Genomic DNA, 23,266 nt, shown 5'->3' with positions numbered 1-23,266 from the left:
ATCGTCTCGTTCAAGCACAATGGCCGGGTTTTCTCTGTGTATAAACTGATGGCTCCAAAATTCCGCAAGAAGAGTGTACAGGATACGCTTTTTTCTGCCCTCAGATCCAGATCCACAAAACCTTCAAACTGCCTACTTGCACTTCTATTTTTACGGCGGAGACAGTGGCAGTTTTGGAAGCACTTAAGTTTGTCTCTAGCACTTCCTTCCCCAAGATATTGATAGTATCTGACTCGCAAAGTGTTCTTAAAACATTCAATACAGTCGATTGAACAAAAGAACCAACAGTTATATCTTGGATGTGATATCTGAATTTATTCGCAGCACACGCACGGGCCGGACGATCCATTTGTTGTGGGTACCTTCCCACTCTGATATCCTTTATAATGATGAAGTTGATGCATTAGCCAAACAAACAACAACCTTAGGCACCGTCCTGGATCTGCACCTTCCTTATGCAGACTACTTACGTGAAGTCAAGGATCACGCAAGACAACAATGGCAGGAAATGTGGAACGTTTCTCAACAGACAAAAGGCGGTTATTACGCAGTGCTACAACCTCGGATTCCTTCACAGCCGTGGTTCATGAGGACACATCTGGACCGATCCACGATTTCTACCATCATAACACTCCGCTTCAATCTTTCCCACAACATCTACATCGGATCAACGTTTACAGTTCACCTGCATGTGAGTGTGATCCTGTGTCGGAAGCTGATGTCAACCACATCTTATTTTTGTGCCCCAAATTTGACCGTGAACGGTTGGTCTTTCTGAAGACATTGCTGAGTATGGGCTACCATCTTCCTCAATCAGCTTCTTCTCTTTTGTGGACTAAGGACGTTCGTCTACATAAAGTGATAGTTAACTTCATCAAGAGTACTGGTTACAATCTGTAGGTTTTAATGGTGTACGTAAATTATAAATATGTCTTGCTGATGAAGATATTTCAAAATTGGTGTGAATTGTAAGCAAGACATTTTTAATTATTTTCCAATTCAATTCAATTCAATTTTTAAAACATTATGTACAAAACTGTAACAGTTAAGCTTTTTATTCTTGTAAATATGCATTTCTGTATTTAATAAGATTAAAAACAGCCGACCAGTTGCAATGGATAAAGTAATCTTTACCTAGGTTTCGACAGATTTAAATCTATCTTCTTCAGAAGGCGGCAGTATTACATTAATATGGAATGACATGTCATTGTCGTTTTTACAAATATCACTTGTGAGCTCTGCAACTTCCATGCACTAATTTTTATTTACTTGACAAACCCTATTTTCAGGGCTATATTTTATTTCGACTAATGGATCTATGCAGATATTTGTAAAAACGACAATGACATATCATTCCATATTAATGTAATACTGCCGCCTTCTGAAGAAGATAGATTTAAATCTGTCGAAACCTAGGTAAAGATTACTTTATCCATTGCAACTGGTCGGCTGTTTTTAATCTTATTACGTGGAACCGTTGCTGTTGCGCAGCTATGTTTAAAATACTGAATTTCTGTATTTGTTTATTCAATTATGTGTACATTGTCACTATGTGTTGCCGATGGCTAAATTGAGTAAAAAAAAAAAAGAAAAAAGTTTCACCGGGCAGCGCCGGAACATTGCTGTTTGTGTATGAGAAATCGGTTGGAAACTTTCCTCTTGTCAGCACGTTGTAGGTGTTGCCACCGGTGCCAACCTTGTGTGAATGCTCTGAAAAGCTAATCAATTGCAGATCACAGCCTCTTCTTCCTGTCGGTTAAATTTCGCGTATGTAGCACGTAATATTCGTGGTGTAGCAATTTTAATGGCCAGTAGTGTAAGATGCTAAATAGAAGTTGAAAATGTTAATATTGTTGGTTCCCTGATACCTTTTTTGTCATTTGAGAGGAGCCATTATCTGTCTGATATCTCTACCAGTAAATGGTTAAAACAGTCTCCCAATCCCAGCTGCAAGTTGCCAATCTAATGGCTTCCAAAGGCAACAAACATATGATTTTCAGTTTTTCCTATAATTAATAACCAAGTATGAAAATTAAAATGCTCTAATAATCTAGTCAATAATAGGTATGATTGTGGTGTCACATACCAATTCCATCCTACGGGAGGCAATGTTATTAACGGAACTGCAAGATTCCGTCTAACGCCGATAGCGGTATGCGGGATACGGTGGACTCAATGGTACACGCACACTGAGCCACATTACCAGCAGCTCTGTACTACGACCGCCCTCTGCTGCCGCAGTATAGGACAGCTGGTGACAGCGAAAATGGACTCATTTGCATACTGCATTGTGTATAATGAGCCTTCATACACATAGAGAAATACAATTTAAGTAAATCTTATTGTTACTGTGATCCCTGTGCGCAAATCATTTCTTCTCCTGACCAGCTTTTCTGCACCACTCTGTAACCTACCTCTCCTTACCAATGTATATCAATTCATACATTAGACGCTTAACACAGTAAGTGAAGTGTTTTTTTTTTTTAAGTTAGCAACTGTGTGCATATTTTGAGGCATCGTAATGCAAGGTACTCCGACGTATTCATCAATTATTTGAGACAACAAGAGCACTTAGTGGCTTTCAGCACACTCTATACATAATTTCAAACTTTTCCGAAATTTCGTGACATCCTCCGCAAGATAATGAAAGGGAAAAAAATTATCGCTTACTACCTTTTCGGTGTTCGTGCAGTAAAACTGAAGCATCAGTTAAATTTATTACTTCTTCACTACTGAGCCGTCCGCGGCTCGTTTTCGTGCCATTTATTACTTGACATCTTGTCCTTGTGGTACTGCCGCCCCGTTTCTTATTCGATGTACTGGCGTCACTAAGGTGCTGGCTTGCCTGACCATGAGTGGCAGCAGCAGCAGCGCTTATTGATAAGAGCACTGTCATACTATCTTTGGAGCGACCGCTAGCATTTCCGGGTCGTCGTGTGTCGGGAGTTCAGTCGGGATGGAGCTCCAGGAAGGTATGCACAGCCAGTACTCACCGACCCTGCTGGCGACACACCTGCACTGTCCGACCGAAGGAGACTTGAACGGGGACGACCGTTGGTTGGTCGTTCGGTCCTGACCGCTTCTGGGCCCCTTCAATTGGTCATCATGCGGGACTTGTGTCGGTTCCTTCCTTGTACAGAGATGCCGGGTGGCCAATGGGCCGGTGTTCCCTCTGCATGGTTGGGTCCGAGCCACTGTCTCCGGGTCGTCTTGTGTCCGAGTTGCGAACGGACATCAATGGAGTCGGGGACGGAGCAGCAGTGAGTTCCAGACAGCCATGACTTGGCCGACTGTTGCCGACACTCATGACTTGAGCGGGGACGACCGTTGGTTCGTCGTTCGGTCGGTCGCCTCATCGGACGACGTGTATTTGGTCGCTGACGACTTCTGGGTTCTCTGTGTCACTTGTGATTTGTCCTTGTTGTTGTTCCACAGTGACCGTTTCAATATTGTTCGAGTTGTTTGTGGAAGTGTTTCTTGGAACCGTGTGTAGCTTGCGTCGTTTGACTGAGCAGCTACTTCAATGCGTGCTGGAGGCGGTCGGTCGGTTGGGACGGAGCAGTGAGGAAGTCTCCACGGCGGGAGGTCAGGACGGGACCGCTGGCGGCGGGCACGCGCTGTCGGATCGTGAGGCGCCAGCTGCGAGAGAGACGAAGTTCATTGCCCACCGAACCTGGACGCTGAAGTTAATGTGTTAACCTGTTATGAAACCTCAACTATAGTGACACTTGTTGTTGCTCCCTGGGCTGTTTTTAGATACCAATATTCGAAGACGTAATGCTGTTCGTATCCTCGTTCTCGGCCGATATTTTTCTTCGCTGTGCCGTTGGTCAGACGGAACGGAATTGGTTAAATTGTTGGTCGGTCCTTGGGACGTCCCTAGTTTGGGTTGCCATTCCACTATATAACTTCATTGTTGGCTGCCTGTCTCACCTCACCTTACGTTTGAACTACCTCCTCAGGCCGACCCTTGGAACACTTTGGAGCACCACTGTTCTGTTGGTTTTAGTTTGTGATTTTCATGTTAGTCCCAAGTACTGTGCGAGGCGCTCAGCCGTCTTTGTTATTCAGGATTTAAGCCTCCAGTTCTTCAGTGCAGTAAGTGGCCTTCAGCCGAGTTTTTACGTGAGATATTTTTTAGATAAAGCCTTCACCCATCTTAAATTAAAACTTTGAAAATTCTCGCTTAAATTAATTTTATTAAGAAAGAGGTTTTTGCTCTATTGGAAATCATTATCTAGGCCTTAAGCCTTGAGTCATTCTACGTTCAGTATGTGGCCTTCAGCCGAACTTTTACGTGAAATATTTTAAGTAAGGCCTTGAGCCGCGTGTAATCCTTAAAGCAATTGTAATAACTTGTGTTCTGGCTTTTAGCCGTATTGTTTTGAATCCTTTAAGGGCATGTGTGATTAAGTCTTTTTAGGAAAATAAAGTTTGTGTGTTTGAGCAACTAACAGTAACTCATTACGGCCACTTTCCACAACCATGAGCTGATCCGATCTGCCTGTGAACCCAGATTACAACTACTAACTCTATTCGCAACACATTTTGCAGACAATATTCACGTATACCACTGAACGTACATGCATAATTTCGTCGTTGTAAGGACACATACATTACCATAAAAAATAGTACTCCTAGAAACACGACGTTGATCTTGATCCGATGATGGCATATGTCACCTCGGGATATTAGATGTACTGATAGTGGCTTCAGCACCATCCGCCAATAGACAGCGTATTGGCATACGTACCAGAGCGCCATCTTTGTCAACGCTTTGATAGGGAATGCTCTCAATCAGAAGGCCCAGTGTGAAGCAAGCTGATGACTGGGTGTTGTGTGATGTCCTTTGGTTAGTTAGGTTTAAGTAGTTCTAAGTTCTAGGGGACTGATGACCATAGATGTTAAGTCCCATAGTGCTCAGAGCCATTTGAACCATTGTTTTTGAAGCAAGCAGGCAACCACAGCATGGAGTTGCACCCGTGCTTCCTACAGCCAACTGAGCGAGTTTAGAAGGTGTCAAATTGTGAGCATCCGAGTGGTGACACGGTACCTCCAGAGAAGTGTCACACAAGTTGGATGTGCTGCGCCGGATGAGCAACTGTTCTGGTATCAGTGGTCATTTGAATATTCTCACACCTGTAGACGTGGTTCTGAACGTCCACACAGCACGGATTCTGGACGATAACGCTCGCCGAGGTCGTCGCATAGGAAGGACAGCAGTGGCTGATCGTACACCTACCACAGCACAGAGAAAAGGGCTTGTGAGCCCAAACGTGTCAACGCGAACTCTTGCGAACCGGTTATTTGGGATTATGGGCAGGCACACCTCTATCCCGCCTTGCACTCGCGACTCAGCATCGACGTGCACGGCTCGACTCCAACACGCAGTAGTGGGCAGTGATGAAAGAGGATTCTGTCTGCAGACAAGTGATGGTCGTTTCTGCTTACGGCATGGACCTGGTGAGCACTGTTTCGCTCAGTGCATTCGCTCAAGACAAATGGCCCCACTCCAGAGCTTATGGTCTGGGAAGCGATAAACAACTGCTCTCGTTCACCTTCGGATTTTCTGGAATGGACGCTAACCAGACATCGGTATATGCAGAATGTTGTTAAACTCTTTTTCTTTTGCCGCTCTTGCAACAGCAAGTTGAGGTGTTGCTCAAATATGATAATGCTCGCCTACACATTGACTGTGAAACACAACGTGCTCTACGATATGTGTAGCAACTTCTCTGGTCAGCACGATCTCAAGACTTCGCTCCATTCGAGCACGTGTGGGACATGATGGGACGAGAAGTGACTCCCCGACTCGTCAACCAACAAACTCGTACAAAACTACTTGTACATGTCGAGCAGGTGTGGAATGACGTATCCCAGGAGACTATTCCCCATTTGTACGATCGACTGGATGACAGAGTCAACATCTGCATTGCTGCCGGCCGGCCAGAGTGGCCGAGCGGTTCTAGGCGCTTCAGTCTGGAAAAACGCGACCGCTACGGTCGCAGGTTCGAATATTGCTTCGGGCATGGATGTGTGTGACGTACTTAGGTTAGTTAGGTTTAACTAGTTCTAAGTTCTAGGGGACTGATGACCTACGATGTTAAGTCCCATAGCGCTCAGAGCAATTTGAAGCATTTTTGCATTGCTGCCCGTGGAAGCTATACCACGTACTAATATGGAAGTTTCGACATGGGTGGCTACCTGATACGTCAGGACCGCTTGTGCTACTTATCTGTAACCGTAAGTATTTCATGCACTGTTGTAACAATAAATCTTGGGTCAATTGGAAAACCGTAAAAGAGTGTATTCATCTTTTTTTCCGGCAGCGTAACTCAAGACAAATAACGTCTTAAACATAGAAGTGCGTGTAAAACTTGCTTTTCTTGAAATGTATACGTTTTACTCGTGGCAGTTAGTGTTTAAAGAATCGGGGAGCGGTGGGAGAGGGGTTACTAGTCTCTAGTAATGTACACTACTGGCCATTAAAATTGCTACACCACGAAGATGACGTGCTAAGGACGCGAAATTTAACCGACAGGAAGAAGATGCTGTGATATGCAAATGATTAGCTTCTCAGAGCATTCAGACAAGGTTGGCGCTGGTGGCGACACCTACAACGTGCTGACTTGAGGAAAGATTCCAACCGATGTCTCATACACAAACAGCAGTTGACCGGCGTTGCCTGGTGAAACGTTATTGTGATGCCTCGTGTAAGGAGGAGAAATTCGTACCATCACGTTTCCGACTTTGATAAAGGTCGGATTGTAGCCTATCGCGATTGCGGTTTGTCGTATCGCGACATTGCTGCTCGCATTGGTCGAGATCCAATGACTGTTAGTACAATATGGAATCGCTGGGTTCAGGAGAGTAATACGGAACGCCGTACTGGATCCCAACGGCCTCGTATCACTAGCAGTCGAGATGACAGGCATCTTATCCGCATGGCTGTAACGGATCGTGCAGCCACGTCTCGATCCCTGAGTCAACAGATGGGGACGTTTACAAGACAACAACCATCTGCACGAACAGTTCGACGACGTTTGCAACAGCATGGACTATCAGGTCGGAGACCATGGCTGCGGTTACCGTTGACGCTGCCTCACAGACAGGAGCGCCTACGATGGGGTACTCAACGACGAACCTGGGTGCACGAAAGGCAAAAGGTTATTGTTTCGGATGAATCCAGGTTCTGTTTACAGCATCATGATGGTCGCATCCGTGTTTGGCGACATCGCGGTGAACGCACATTGGAAGCGTGTGTTCGTCATCGCCATACTGGCGTATCACCCGGCGTGATGGTATGGGGTGCCATTGGTTACACGTCTCTGTCACCTCTTGTTCGCATTGACGGCACTTTGAACAGTGGACGTTACATTTCAGATGTGTTGCGACCCGTGGCTCTACCCTTCATTTGATCCCTGCGAAACCCTACATTTTAGCAGGATAACGCACGACCGCATGTTGCAGGTCCTGTACGGGCCTTTCTGGATACAGAAAGTGTTCGACTGCTGCCCTGGCCAGCACATTCTCCAGATCTCTCAGCAACTGAAAACGTCTGGTGATGATGATGATGATGTTTGGTTTGTGGGGCGCTCAACTGCGTGGTTATCAGCGCCCGTACAATTATCCAATCTTTGCTCAGTCCAATTTCGCCACGTTCCTGGATGATGATGAAATGATGAGGACAACACAAACACCCAGTCATCTCGAGGCAGGTGAAAATCCCTGACCCTGCCGGGAATCGAACCCGGGACAACGTCTGGTAGCCGAGCAACTGGCTCAATACGCCAATCACTACTCTTGATGAACTGTGGTATCGTGTTGAAGCTGCATGGGCAGCTGTACCTGTACACGCCATCCAAGCTGTGTTTGACTCAATGCCCAGGCGTATCAAGGCCGTTATTACGGTCAGAGGTGGTTGTTCTGGGTACTGATTTCTCAAGATCTATTGCGTGAAAATGTAATCTCATGTCAGTGCTAGTAAATATATTTGTCCAATGAATACCCGTTTATCATCTGCATTTCTTCTTGATGTAGCAATTGTAATGGCCAGTAGTATAGGTTTGTAATAAGTAATTTTTTCATTAAATATTTGTAATTTAAAAGCAACGAAGATGTCAATATGATGTTCATAAAAATGAAACAATATCTTGAGAAAATGTGTGTATGTTTGTATTTAAACTGACAGACTTCTCTTGCAAAATAATAAAAGGCTTCTGCCTCACACCCAGTAACGTTCTTCACACTACAAACCCTGTTTCTCTAACAACAAATTTGATACATCGAAGAAATCTGTATTTTAATTGTCGTTAGCATCTATATCATCCAGATGATTTATCGAAAGAAAATGAGTGAAAAGCAGCCAGCCAGTTGCAACGAAAGGAGATTTTATTCAACCTCTTACAATGATTTAGACGGCTGTAAGACCGTCTTCTTCACAAAGAAACGTAACAAAATTTCAAATTGCAAATCCAATTAATGAAGTGATCTGATATTTGTCCAATGAAAATATGCGATCAGCGCGCATCACTGTATACATTATAAAAAATGCTTCCCTCTGTGATCAGGGCTTATCAAGTAAAAGTAGTCAGAAACAATACTGTCACGTCATAATAGCCATATACACGTGCTCTTTTTGTCCGAACAACAGCGAGATCAACGCGAGGTACAGCCTGCCGACAACGCGTGGGAGCTGTGACACGCACGTGCGCCCAGCACGCTTTCATTCAGAGCTTATACAACCATCAATTGAATGCATTCGCGTTGGGAGTGACGGAACAAAAGGAGCATCCTGATGTTGGCTATTGTACCTCCTCTTCCAGCGACCTCTCTCAAAGTGCAGGGTAGGGTATCAAAGTCATTTCCAGCTGCATCCGTCACGTTATGTAATCGACTCTTTGGTGACCACGCTTTTTAAACTCCCATTACTCGCCGCCTTGCGCCTGCGATACCCACTTTACAGTTGGAGTCGTTTCCCATATTCATAGTTAAATTACTTACCTTAGAACAACTCCGAATGTTTAAAGATTCGAACTCTTGTGTGTAAAACAGCTCGTTGTGTAAGTTTTACCGCATGAAAGAGAATTTAGCTAGCGATTTATTGTTCGTCGTCATGTTCTTGGGCTGTAAACGAGAAAAAGTATAGAAAACGTGTGAAATTCATATCTGTATGTAAAAGAATCGTGTGTGTACGTACTGACAGAGTTACCTCCATGGCTACCCACTGCCATCCATTCGTGGTTGTGGTGGTTGATAGCCCTGGGTCTCATGCTGCTAGTAAGGGAGTTTGGTCGCGGTGTGTGGCACTGAGTGAGTGTGGCGAGCAAAAATTCGCGAAATATGGAGCAATAAATACTCTTAGGGAAATCATATTCTCTGTGACTTACGAACTTAACCGTAGATGTGAAAATTCGTTTATTGTTTCACTAGCAACGCCCACGGTGTTATCCGCACTTAAACATAAAAAGAACTGTTAATGTCTACACTAACTATCCACGCGTATGTGCCATTACAAAAGTTATCCCCTAGAGGTATTGTGGTGCGAGTCACTTGCGCCTCTGAAAAGAAAAACGAAAAAAAAGAGAAAAGACTGAGTCGACGTGGGAAACTGAAAAAAATACATGTCACTTACAACTCACTCGTTTACTTGAGGAAAAAACTCATCTCTACGCTAACCTTAATGCATTCATTCAATAGTTAACATTCCTGGGTGATTTTTTTAGTCACGTTACTTATCTAACGGGAATAGTAGTCACGATGACCCTCCGAAGGAAGTGCTGATTTTTTTTTTGTCGAAATAAATGGTAGCCTCTGCATTAATTCACGTTGTAGGGTGCCCCCATTCTAAAGTTCATACAAATCCATCCAGCTGCTTCATCGTGAAGAAAGGAAATAAGCAGCTTCTAGTTCGGTGCAGAGCAAATTTTGTAATACACACGTCAAAAAAAGTCTTGCATAATCCCGGTTCCGAGAAACCCTGCAGACAGACGTTGACTGTGGATATGGTATCACAGACACAATCCCTTTGACTGTTCAGAGATGTCACTAAACTCGCCCGAAGATGTAAACAACCATGCATGAACAACTCCTATTAGACGGAGGGGGTCCAACAGCCTATCAGTTCCGGTCATTCCAACAGGAAGGAGGTACACAGGGACCCAACCATCCAACCAACTCGCGCACGCGCGCCCTGACCGTGACATCGCTGGCCACAGTTCCTGTCGCGGCCGTCGGCGTCTCAGGGCGTTACCGCCGACGGAAGAGGTCTCGCCATGGCCGAGCTCGGGTCCGCAGCGCCCTCTGCCTTTCGCATATAAGGAGGAGCGCTGACCCCGAGACGGACAGTCCATTGTAGATTGTCTATTGCCAGCCTTTCGTGGAGTTTATAGCGGAGCCATTGCAGTGTGATATTTGCTGTTGTTTTCGTTTAGGCTCAGTACACGAATTACTCTTGGATATTACTTGGACTTGTATTGCTGGTGCCCGTTTCGTCAGAAATAAAGATCTCTTCATTCTAGCTGGCGCAATTCTTGTCATTAATTATTTTTCGGCCAACAGACATAGCTACATCCTGGTCACTACCCACGCTTTATACAATTTGTGGTGGCTGCCCCAAAAGTACCGCCGAGGACCTTGGGTTTTGGAGCCGTCACAAAACACGGCTTGTGTTGTCTGTAGTTCGACCATGCCTAGACCGTCAGTACCGCGGTTAGATCGCGTCCGCATTGTTACTTTACACCAGGAAGGGCTCTGAACAAGGGAACTGTAAAGGGGTCTCGGAGTGAACCAAAGCGATGTTGTTCAGACATGGAGGAGATACAGAGAGACAAGAACTGTCGATGACATGCCTCGCTCAGGCCGCCCAAGGGCTACTTCTGTAGTGGATGACCGCTGTCTACGGATTATGGCTCGGAGAAACCCTAACAGCAATGCCACAATGTTGAATAATGCTTTTCGTGCAACCACAGGACGTCGTGTTACGACTCAAATTGTTTGCAATAGGCTGCATGATGCGCAGTTTCACTCCCGACGTCCATAGTGAGGTCCATCTTCGCAACCAAGACACCATGCAGCGCGGTACAGATGGGCCCAACAACATGCCGAATAGACCGCTCAGGATTGGCATCACGTTTTCTTCACCGATGAGTGTTGACTATGCCCTCAACCAGACAATCGTCGTTGACGTGTTTGCAAGCAACCCGGTCAGGCTGAACACCTTAGACACACTGTCCTGCGAGTGCAGCAAGATGGAGGTTCCCTGCTGTCTTGGGTGGCATTATGTGGGGCCGACGTACGCCACTGGTGGTCATGGAAGGCGCCGTAACGGCTGTACGATACGTGAATGCCGTCTTCCGATCGACAGTGCAACCATATCGGCAGCATATTATCGAGGCAATAGTCTTCATGGACGAGAATTTGCGCCCCCATCGTGCACATCTTGTGAATGACTTTCTTCAGGATAACGACATCGCTCGACTAGAGAGGCCAGCTGGGATAGGCTGAAAAGGGCTATTTGTGGACGAGGTGACCACTCTCACGGATCTACGCCAATTCGCCGCTGTGGAGTGGGACAATCTGGACCTACAGTGCCTTGATGACGTTGTGGATAGCATGCCACGACGAGTACAGGCACGCATCAGTGCAAGAGGACGTGATACTGGGTATTAGAGGTACCGGTGTGTACAGCAATCTGGAACACCACCTCTGAAGGTCTCGCTGTATGGTGGTACAACATGTAATGTGTGGGTTTCACGAGCAATTAAAAGCGCGGAAATGATGTTTATGTTGATCTCTATTTTAATTTCGCGTACAGGTTCCGGAACTCTCGAAATAGAGGTGATGCAAATTTTTGTTTGTTGTGTATATTTGTTTGTGCAACAAAGTGATCTGCCCCTCACGTGTCTACTATTACCAGGTAATATGGTCGCAATTCATAATCAAATCCAGCCTCACTAAAAGCCTACCAGATCCCACACGTTAAGTCACGACGTCTCTCTGACGGACAGCATTGAAACGACACCGTCGTTGCAAGTCTCTGAAACTGTAAAACACGTCTGGCGCTAAGCGGCTAAAATGCAGCGGGCTTGTATGGAAGTATGGATTAAATACTTTGATGACTGTATAAGCATCGTATATACTACGCTGAATCGTATAATGTAGAACATATTAAACAATAAAAGCATTTTCACAAATACGACACAGTTCAGGAGTCAAAGAGTAAATAGCTTTCTTTAAGAGTAATTTTTGTCCACATTTCGTTTTATATTATTCTAATCAATAAATATCTTGCACTACACACTGTGTGTTAGGGTATAAGCCAATTTCTTTCAAAATTTCTTCCAAATACATTCAGCCGTTACAGCGTGAAGCACGGCATACAAAGCAACGTTCACATTTATAATATATATATGATTCGTCCGACACAATCCGATGCTTGGCCCGTTTCGTCTTTCAGACTTTGATAACGACTTTAATATCAAACATCAGTTTTTAATATTTCAGCGCCATTTCGTTTCACCAACGCTGAACAGACACAGAAAGAAAAAAATCCAGATAGACTCAAAGATCTGCATGGGTACTCTGCAGATCACATTTAGGTGTCTGGCAGAGGGTTCATCGAACCATCTTCACAATAATTCTCTATTATTCCAATCTCGTACAGCGCGCGGGAAAAAGCGAACACCTATATCTTTCCGTGCGAGCTCTGGTTTCCCTTATTTTATTACGATGGTCGTTTCTCCCTATGTAGGTCGGCGTCAACAAAATATTCCACCGAAACGAAAAACGTCTTTGTTTTAATGGTGTCCACCCCAAATCCTGTATCATTTCTGAGACACTCTCTCCCCTATTTCGCGACAATACAAAACGTGCTCCCCTTCTTTGAATTTTCTCGACGTACTCCGTCAATTCCATGTGGTAAGGCTCCCACACCGCGCAGCAGTGTTCTGAAAGAGGACGGGCAAGCCTAGTCTATGCAGTCTACTTAGTAGATCTGTTACATTCACTAACTGTCCTGCCAATAAAACGCAGTCTTGGGTTAGCCTTCTCCCCAACATTTTCTATGCATTCCTCCTAATTTAAGTTGTCCGTAATTGTAATTCCTAGATATTTAGTTGAATTTACGGCCTTTAGATTTGAATGATTTATTGTGTAACGGAGGTTTAGCGGGTTCCTTTTAGCACTCATGTGTATGATCTCACACTTTTCGTTATTTAGGATCAATTTCCAATTTTCGCACCATACAGATATCTTTTCTGAATCGTTCCGCAATTTGTTTTGATCTTCGTAACTAACAAATGAAGAATCCAACGGTACACTACAGTGAGTTCGGATATACATTTGAGTTATTCTTCGTGAGTGTAATCCTTTTAAGCCCGCCCGGTTATCCGTGCGGTCTAACACACTGCTTTCTGGGTGGGAAGGAATGCCGGTCGCCGGTACGAATCCGCCCGGCGGATTAGTGTCGAAGTCCGGTGTGCCGGCTAGACTGTGGATGGATTTTAAGGCCGTTTTCCATCTGCCTCGGCAAATGCGGGCTCGTTCCCCTTATTCCCTCAGTTACACCGTATCGGCAATTGCGGCGCAAACACTTTCACCACGTACGCGTACACCATAATTACTCTACCATGCACACATTAGGGCTACACTCGTCTGGTGTCCGACGTTCCCGGGGGGGGGGGGGGGGGGGGGGGGGGGGTTCCACTGGGGGCCGAACCGCACAATAACCCTGGGTTGGGTTGGGGCGGCTGTGGGGTGAGTGGACTGCTGTAGCCTGCTGTGGGGTTGTGAACCACTGAGGGCTACGGCGGGGGCGAAGCCTCTCCTTCGTTTCTAGGTCCCCTGTTCCATACGATACAATACATTAATCCTTCTCATAATTTAGCATGTTTTCGTCAATCACTTCGCTAATACTTCTTTTGCGTATTGATCACGTGGTAGTATTACTAAATTTGCATTAGCCTCTTTGTGTTACCAGCGGTTAAATATGTCTGCATAACCTAATCTTAATGCCAGTATGGATGGAACAGGGCCAGGATTGCTTAAGCGAGTTTATTCACTAATGTGGAAAAGTTCAAAAATCACAGAGAAAATAGCATTTTCTAAAGAATTTAGTTTTGCACATCGTGCATTATATTGTGATATTCAGAGTATGGATGAAACACATTGAGGACTCTATGACCATTACATTGCATCGTGAATGAGACAATGAAAACATTTTCACATATACGGTAAAGTTCGTAAGTTGTATATAATTTAGCTTTCGTTAGCAACATTTATTGCTCCATATTTCGTTGATCACACTCAGCCACTGACACGCACCGCGACCAAACAGTCTTACTAACAGAATAAATGCAGTCATAATATCCTTAATGAGATAAACGTCTGTATGCATCTCATATCTAGACTGGTACTCATACCTTCTCCCATGACATATATTCTGACCCAGCCAACGCCGTATTTCTCAGCTAAGTATGCGTAAATTTTACTGGAAGTCGCTAAGTGCTCTTATTATGAAACACCTGATCAATATAGACCCAATAAGTAGCACTCCACACCGTTATGGATTCACGTCTTCTGAACTATTGTGTCGTTCTGTGTTACAATTTTTCAAGTACATTCGGTGGTATAAGGAGATACTGTCTGCAGAGCTTGTCGAATAGAATTAGTAGTAGGGGAGTAATAAACTGAAACTTTATGACTTATGTTGACGTTTCATTGCATTAGCAGCGAAAATGTAGTAAGCGATAAATTTGTTTCCTTCATTGTTGCGTGCCGGCGGGGGGATGTTGAAAAGATTTGAAATTACGTCTAAAGTTTGTTGCAATCACTAAGCGCTCTGGTTCTCAGATACTGGATGAATATTCGCGTACCATAGTGGGCCAATTGAGACCGACCGACCGCCGTGTCATCCGCTGCCACTTGCGTCACTGAAGGCAGAATGGAGGGTCGTGCGGGCGGCGCACCGCTGCCCCGCTATTATCGGCTTTCATCACCCAGGACTCGCTACTTCTCACTCAAGTGGCTCCTCAGTTGGCATCAAGAGGCTGAGTGCATCCTGTTCAAGTCCTCACACCAAGGAAAAGTTCCGCGCAGTATCGGGAATCGAACTCGGATCCATCGCATAGCAGCCGACACGCTGACCCCTTAAATACAGAGGCAGTCGGTGGATAAATATCGTCTGGCTAAATTGGGCGACGTGAATTACTCTACGACAGGACATACAATACACAGTTTATAATTTTTTTTAACTTACTGTGTTAAACCTTTAAAGTAAGAAGTCATGATTTTGCGCCAAGAGCTGCTGTTATAAAATTTCTTCATCGAACAAGCAGTTTCCGTCCATGGACCACTACCGTGTTCCTGCATGCCACTGTAAGAACATACACTGACAGAAAAAAAAATCGTAGCACCAAAAAATAATTAATGCAAAGTAATGAAAGTTTGGGAATATACAGGATAAGGCAGCTAAGTCATAAAACCCCTTGCATCTCCCCAATCGTAACGGGTACAAAGATGCCGTTTGGACAGTGAATTGCGGGGTAAATTGTCGGGTAAATGGGCGTGATGGTGTAAGGACGGACTCGCGTCGTTTACCATGTACTCTACAAAACAGGAAGGGACGCATTGGACAACGCCGCTTTGAAGGACGAACGCGATAGAAGAACAGATCTGTGTCTCAAAAGCTATTCGACCAAATTTTATGATACACACATATTTGAAACCATCTTTTTTAAGCCCATCATGTTTCGCTAAAATTTAACATAGGGTTCCATTTAAAAAAACCAAAGGTGGCTTCATATCGCTGTAATAAAACATACCACAAACATGAAATGCGATGTATTCAAGTAGCCTCTGTCCCTGCAATTCACTGTCCAAACGGCATCTTTGTATCTATTAAGGCCGAGGAGATACAAGGGGTGTTATGACTTAGAAGCCTCACCCTGTATTTGTCTAGGTGACATTGCAAGATCGTAGGTTAATGTAAGTGCAAGATAAGCCATCGAAAATGGGAAATATTGGAACATTACCAACCGGTGTGTTGTGTTGTACAGGTGCCGGATGTCAGTCTGTGGGATGGACTTCGATGCCTGTTGCACTTGGTCAGTCAGTACAAGGACGGTTAATCCGGTTTGTGGATGACGCTCGAGTTATAGTCCGATGACGTTCCGTATGTGATCGATTGGAGAGAGATCTGGCGATGAAGCAGACCAAGGCAACCTGTCGACACACTGTAGAGCCCGATGGGTTACAACAGCGGCATGTGGGCGAACATTATCCTGTTGGAAAACTGGAATGCTGTCCATGACTGGCAGCAGAACAGGTCGAATAACCAGTCAAGGTTTGTGGAAAAACCACGACATTTCTCCTGCTGTCATAAGAAATCGTACCCCAGACCATAATTATTGGTGTAGGTCCCCTGTGTCTAGCACGCAGACAGTTTGAGTGCACTTCATCAACTGGCTTCATTCTGACAACTACACGGCCTCGACTGCGACTGAGGCAGAACCATCTTTCACGAGAAAACGGAATACGCTTCCACCCTGTCCTCCAATGAGCTCACCATTGATACCGCTGAAGTCACAAATGGCGGGGGCTGGCGGTCAGAGGAATGCACGCTGCAGTGCGTCTGTCTCCGAGCTGTCCTTGATGTTACCGTTTTGTAACAGTTCGTTGTATCACTGTGTGCGAACTGCTGCTCATATTGCCGCTGCAGATGCAGTACGATGCGTCAGAGCCATTCGCGGAACGCGATGGTCTTTCCACTATGTAGTGCCACGTTGCCAGTTGGACCCTGCTCTTGTTGCGACGGTACATTGTTGCGACCACCGCTGCCAGCAGTCATGTACAGCGCCTCTCTGGAGTATCGGACAAGGTACGTCCAGCTTCTCGTAGCCCTATTACACGACCTCGTTCTAACTTAGTAAAGCGTTGGTAATGGTGTCTTTGTCGCCTTAAAGGCATTCTTGACTAACATCAACTCACCAGATCCGGTCTCTGAGGTAACTAACCCTCCCGATTCTTGCAACGTACATTTGAAACAAACCTGATTTGTATCCTTGCTGTTACGCGACTGGAAAGAAATCTGAACAGATATCGTCTTTCAGATGTGCACTACTGGCCATTAAAATTGCGACACCAAGAACAAATGCAGATGATAAACGGGTATTTATTGGACAACTATATTAATCAAGAACTGACATGTCATTACATTTTCACGCAATTTGGGTGCATAGATCCTGAGAAATCAGTACCCAGAACATCCACTTCTGGCCGTAATAACGGCCTTGATACGCCTGGGCATTGAGTCAGAGCTTGGATGGTGTGTAGAGGTACAGCTGCCTATGCAGCTTCAACACGATACCACAGTTCATCAAGAGTAGTGACTGCCATATTGTGAGGAGCCAGTTGCTCGGCCAACATTGACCAGACGTTTTCTATTGGTGGGATATCTGGACAATGTGCTGGCCGGGGCAGCAGTCGAACATTTTCTGTATCCAGAAAGGCCCGCACAGGACCTGCAACATGCGGTCGTGCATTATCCTGCTGAAATGTAGGGCTGCGCAGGGATCGAATGAAGGGTAGAGCCACGGGTCGTAATACATATGAAATGTAACGTCCACTATTCAAAGTGCCGTCAATGCAAGAGGTGACCGAGACGTGTAACTAATGGCACCCCATACCATCACGCCGGGTGATACGCCAGTATGGCGATGACGAATACACGCTTCCAATGTGAGTTCACCGCAATGTCGCCAAACACGGATGCGACCATCATGATGCTGTAAACAAAACCTGGATTCATCCGAAAAAATGACGTTTTGCCATTCGTGTACCCAGGTTTGTCGTTGAGTACACCATCGCTGGCGCTCCTGTCTGTGATGCAGCGTCAACGGTAACCGCAGATCATGGTCTCCGAGCTGAGAGTCCATGCTACTGCAAACGTCGTCAAACTGTTCGTGCAGATGGTTGTTGTCTTGCAAACGTCCCCATCTGTTGACTCAGGGATCGAGACGTGGCTGCACGATCCGTTACAGCCATGCGGATAAGATGCCTGTCATCTCGACTGCTAGTGATACGAGGCCGTTGGGATCTAGCATGGCGTTCCGTATTACGCTCCTGAACGAACCAATTCCATATTCTGCTAACAGTCATTGGATCTCGACCAACGCGAGCAGCAATGTCGCGATACGATAAACCGCAATTGGGATAGGGTACAATCCGACCTTTATCAAAGTCAGAAACGTGATGGTACGCATTTCTCCTTCTTACACGAGGCATAACAACAACGTTTCACCAGACAACGCCGGTCAACTGCTGTTTGTGTATGAGAAATCGGTTGGAAGCTTTCCTCATGTCAGCACGTTGAAGGTGTCGCCACCGCTGCGTGTGAATGCTCTTAAAAGCTTATCATTTGCACATCAGAGCATCTTCTTCATGTCGGTAAAATTTCGCGTCTGTAGCACGTCATCTTCGTGGTGTAGCAATTTTAATGGGCAGTAGTGTAGAAACAGCCCTACCAACTTTCGTTTATGTCGAACAACTCCTCCTTTGTGTTGCGATTTTTTTTCCGTCAGTCTATAAATAACATTTAAAAATGAACTGACACTGTACGGTGACTAATGTATATGTTAAAAAAATGACTATCGAAATAAAGTTTCACATAGTTTCTTTAAATATTTATAGCGTCCTAGTAAAACGTAAGTCCTCCCGAACAGGCCATGAAGTCCCAACGGTACCGACCAGCCGCTGTGTCATCCTCAGCCCACAGCCGTCAATGGACGAGGATGTGGATGGGCATGTAGTCAGCACACTGCTCTCCCGGCCGTATGTCAGTTTCCGAGACCAGAGCCGCTACTTCTCACTCAAGTAGCTCCTCAGTTTGCCTCACAAGGGCTGAGTGCACCCCGCTTGCCAACAGCGCTCGGCAGACCGGATGATTATCCATCCAAGTGCTACCCCAGTCCTACAGCGCGTAACTTCGGTGATCTGACGGGAACTGGTGTTATCACTGAGCCAAGGCCGTTGGCTTACAACGTTTACTAGGTGCTAAAAACAATAGCGTCCAGTAATAAAATCCATGAATTCGTCACTAGAAATATAAATACAACACATAGAATAATGTAATCAGAGCATATCATGAAATCATAGGTACATCACATTTATTCATAGTTTCCTATTCTGAAATAGTAACACAAATTATATCGTCCGTCACAAAGATGTGCCAAACAGTGCAGTCGCTTGTGTTATATTAGCAGTCAGCATTAACGTTACGAGCGGATGCTTTCTGTATAACATACTGTCGACTACACACACTTTTCTGTTTACCAATTGAATAAAAGTTGATCTGCAGTTCTATATACATCGACGGTTCCAGTAAGATTCCAGTGGCAATAGTATGTCATATTTTACTATGAGTACCTTTGACAGTTATAATAGTTTAATGTTCTACAAGCTGCATGGAACAGCAAACTACGCGTGTTCACAAGAACAGTTGCGTTATGTAAAACAGTCTAGACTTACATTTGCTTCGCGCATTGTTTTTGTCTAAGAGCAATCTTGTACTTAAGTTAAGACTAGGTGGGGTAAAAAAGAAACAAATTTGAGTATGAGATATCCATTGCTCTGTCTAATATGAAACTACAATAAATATCGGTTCTAATTCCGTAACAGAAATAGTAACATACTGAACCTACACAGAGTAAGGTGACACTACTTAAGGATTTAGTTACATTATAAGTACGTTATCAATGGCTCAAGGCACATCCGGTGGAAACTATTGTAGTAAGTAATAGGACAAACACATGACTTTGCCACTGATTAAAACAACAACTGCATACAGTGTGTGGCTAATGTGATGTGACAGAATATTTAACACGGTAAGCACATAGACTCATTAACAACAGATACATAGAAAGTACGCCTAAGTGAAGAACATGGCTAAATTAAAATACAACAGAATGCAAAGCGCTCAATAGACACATAGTTTAAACCAATCTCACACAACTGATCAGAAGAACAGTTATATCTAGTGTATGACTTGTATAAAGAAACAAAAAACACGCTGATTAAAACTACGTTGTATATAGTATAAATTCACTTAATGTTTTACACTATAACAGTTGCAGTGTGGTATCTTAGACAGATAGACTTGGCACTAGAACGAACTACAGCAGTGGCAAATTAGACTCAGATAACATGGAAGCTGTGTTAAACGTGTTTAAAATCGAGGTAACATGATGATATACGTATTGCAGTTATTTTAACTGTCGTTTTAAAATGAATGAAAATAAAAATTTCATTCCTTTTAAGAGATCAGATATCTCTAGCGAAACTACTGCACCGTATTGGGTATGTATCAGCAATTTTCGATAAAGATCACCTTTTTAGACCAGTATTTCGCATTTAAAACAGTGCTGGAGTTCTTTTATAAATGTATTTAGATTTCCAGTTCTTCTAAAATGTCTAGGAGATGGCCTTCGCCGATTATATGCACAAATTTTAAGTTGCCTTCCCTGCTTTAAACAGAATGGTTTTTCTTTCTAAGGAGGAGAAAGAATCTGAACTGACTGTTCTCCGAAATTTGAAAAATTTTATTTGTGTTTTACACGTGTTTTTCCGTCCAGTCCGTCCTATACAGACTTTGTCACTATCACAGTAATTAATAATTTATAGTCCCAACTGCCGTATGCTCTCGACGGTGTTTAAAACAATATTTCCGATACTGTTGTTCGTATTAAAAGCTGCTGCGTCATAGTATTCCGAAAAGTACATCCAATTTTATCGAATAGCCGGCCGTTGTGGCCGAGCGGTTCTAGCCGCTTCAGTCTGGAACCGCGCTACCGCTACGGTCGCAGGTTCGAATCCTGCTTCGGGCAAGGATGTGTGTGATATCCTTAGGTTAGTTTGGTTTAAGTAGTTCTAAGTTCTAGGGGACTGATAACCTCAGAATTTAAGTCCCATAGTGCTCAGAGCCATTTGAACCATTTTATCGGGTATCTTCCCCATATTGCAACAAACTTGTTTTCCTTTTTCATCTTTACACTTTTTACAGTAACTTTCTTCCGTTTTAGGTTTTCATTAGCCTTCAGTTTTCTGTTAAACAACCTATGTACTATGTCAGAAGTACGTCCGTTACGGTGCCGGCCGATGTGGCCGAGCGGTTCTAGGCGCTTCAGTCCGGAACCACGCGGCTGCTACTGTAGCAGGTTCGAATCCTGCCTCGGGCATGAGTATGTGTGATGTCCTTAGGTAGGTTTACGTAGTTCTATGTCTAGGGGACTGATGACAGATATTAAGTCCCATAGTGCTTAGAGCCATTTGAACCATTTGAATGTCCATTACATATTATTATATACCGTAGTGCATGTAACTCATTTCGAATGTTTTCGTCGATCATTGCTTTCAAAAATAAATGTGTGTGTCTCTGTGGGTGGTAAAAAGACTGATGTATGATACCATCAGTGGTCGTTCCTTTTTGAAATATACTGAATTCTTGTTGGCTACCGAATGAGTGAAGTGTTCCACATATTTCTGTGAATGACGCTGTAATTTGTATACCTATTTAACAACAGGTAGGTACGTATAAATATAATGAATCTATGTTTTTCGTGATTCTTTGACATAGTGTGTCACATTCTACGTATTATTTCCAGTCACGAATGTATCTATTTTATCGTTGGATGTTGTTTTCGCCATCTAGTATGATGTAAATATTTTACGTAATTATGCGACATTTCATTACGCGACTTTTTTTCGCAAGCGTATGGAGACAGTTCAGTTTTATAACGCTTTTCATATGTTCTTTCAATTATGTACAGGAATTGGATGATGCTCTATGGGCCGAAACTGGTTGCTTAATAAAGAAATTTTAACAGCAGCTCATGGCGGTAATTCACCTCCTTCTTGAAACATATTTCAACATACGTTTGTACTTGTTAATAAGTCGATTTTTAGCACTTTTATTTTCACAAGTCCGTCTTGATCACATTAATTTCTTTACACTTTATGACCGGTTTCGGCTTATCGCCATCATCAGATCGTTAAAATATTCTGACATAAATCATCGTAAATTACACATCTGAGTGTACCATTCACTCAGATGTGTAATTGACGATGATTTATGTCAGAATATTTTAACGATCTTAGGATGGCGATAAGCCGAAACCGGTCATAAAGTGTAAAGAAATTAATGTGATCAAGACGGACTTGCGAAAATTAAAATAAAAATGATCGCGGACTCGTATACAGACTTCGTGTCTTAAATTGATATGCTAAGTGATTATGTGAGTAATTTTAAATTTTTCCAATATCTAAATGAAATTCTGAAAATCGGATTTTTGTTGCTCCTGGAGGTCATTAGACAGGCAACTTACAACTATTTTGGGTGAGAAATTTATCCGTATAATAATACAGATACTACTTTACATGGGATAACTTTTCACTGTGCACGGAATACGCTTATGTACGATATCGCACGTAAGTCAGTTTTTACGGAGCTATGCTTCACTTTTTTTGTGGCGCACAACGATGTGTTGGCAGAACATTAAACATTGTGACTCTCTCGTAAAATCAACACATCACAGAGATTTTGTCTAGCTCCTTCTTCTAAATGATACGCGTCTTTCGCAGAATGCACAGCCGATTTCAGAGGTGAACTAAGTAACAGAGTATCATAGCTTTGGAGATACTGCACTTCATGAAAGTTCTACTTCATGATTGTTGTCGGTCGATTGTGGCACACGTTTTGTTGTATGCATCAACCGCATACTGTCGGCGTGAACGAAAAGGTTACTATGAATGTCAAGAAACCGACCACAGCCGGCTGTTATTTTAGGTCCATTTTTTGAGCCCCGATCGATTTCATTCTGTACAAACATCATCAGGACACGAGCAACTCAGCATGGCGTGTATAATGTTAAAAGCTAGTAAAAGTTAAGTTACTAAAACAAAATATTTTATGTATATGTTTTAGTAGCTTTCAGCTAAATCTCTGTGTTGTTCAGCCGCAGGTCACCTGGGGATGTTCGTGCAGAATGAAACCAATCGTGGCTCAATAAATTCTCCTAAAATAACAACTGTTGTAGTTTTTTTTCTTAATACATATTGTTCAGCCGCAGGTCACCTGGGGATGTTCGTGCAGAATGAAACCAATCGTGGCTCAATAAATTCTCCTAAAATAACAACTGTTGTAGTTTTTTTTCTTAATATATATTCCTCAGTTTGTCTCACGGTAACTAATAAGCCGAACATACTGATCCCGACA

Source organism: Schistocerca americana, chromosome 3 (genome assembly GCF_021461395.2).
Source record: "Schistocerca americana isolate TAMUIC-IGC-003095 chromosome 3, iqSchAmer2.1, whole genome shotgun sequence".
NCBI lineage: Eukaryota > Metazoa > Arthropoda > Insecta > Orthoptera > Acrididae > Schistocerca > Schistocerca americana.
The sequence above is the reverse complement of the archived record's forward strand: the minus strand, read 5'-3'. Positions refer to the sequence as shown.